This window comes from Gossypium hirsutum, chromosome A01 (genome assembly GCF_007990345.1).
Source record: "Gossypium hirsutum isolate 1008001.06 chromosome A01, Gossypium_hirsutum_v2.1, whole genome shotgun sequence".
NCBI lineage: Eukaryota > Viridiplantae > Streptophyta > Magnoliopsida > Malvales > Malvaceae > Gossypium > Gossypium hirsutum.
In genome coordinates, this window is record NC_053424.1 from 61,703,295 (window position 1) to 61,704,286 (window position 992).

The 992-nt window shown below is 36.0% G+C and overlaps 1 non-coding gene across 1 annotated transcript; it reads left to right on the forward strand.

The window, feature by feature from the left end:
- The first annotated feature begins 206 nt into the window (after nucleotides 1-206).
- Nucleotides 207-313, forward strand: LOC121207768 (small nucleolar RNA R71). Its single transcript, XR_005902880.1, has one exon. It is a non-coding gene; the product is annotated as a small nucleolar RNA R71 (small nucleolar RNA).
- Nucleotides 314-992: the final 679 nt, after the last annotated feature.

Genomic DNA, 992 nt, shown 5'->3' on the forward strand with positions numbered 1-992 from the left:
CGCATCAATGTTAAAAACACCATCTTCTTTCACCGGCTTTTTCCTCATGACTTGCCACTGATAATTATTCAGTGACATCTCTTATAAAGTTGTAAGCCTCTTTAGGTGTTTTGTTATTCAAAGTCCCACCGACAGATGCATCGATCAGTTGCCTAGTTGTGGGGTTCAAACTATTGTAAAAAGTTTGAACCTGTAGCCATAGAGGTAACCCATGGTAAGGGCACCTTCTCAATAAATCCTTATACCTCTTCCATGCATCATATAAAGTCTCTAAATTCATTTATACAAAGGAAGAGATATCATTCCTCAATTTGGCTATCTTAGCCAGTGGAAAGTACTTCAGCAAAAACTTCTCGGTCATTTGATCCCAAGTAGTGATAGAACCTTGTGGTAGGGAGTTCAACCACTGCTTAGCCTTATTTCTCAACGAGAAGGGGAATAACCATAGGCGAATGGCATAATAAAAAATTCCATTTATCTTGAAAGTGTCACAAAATTCTAGGAAATTAGCCAAATGAGTATTTGGGTCTTCATCCTGCAAACCGTCAAACTGAACAAACTGTTGAATAATTTGAATAGTATTAGGTTTGAGTTCAAAATTATTTGCAGCAACAACAGGTCTAACAATACTCGATTCAGACCCAGTTAAATTGGGCTTGGCATAATCGCTCATAGTACGTGGAGCAGGATTCAGATTTAAAGGATTTACAACAACCACAGGAGGTAACTGATTATTATGATTTTCTGCCATCTCCTCAATATTAATAATAATATCCTCTTGCTCTTCTATTGTACTTTGTTGACTTTGCATCGCTTCTCTACAGTTTCTGCGAGCTGTACTTTCGATCTCACTGTCAAATACTAGAGGTCCTAACAGGTTTCTTCTAGTCATAAACAAAAGGAACCTACTAGAAGCAAATAAAAGAAAAGTTAGTAAATTAAAAGTAAAAAAAATGGTAAAAGTAATAAAAATCTAGAGTTCCAATATTTTA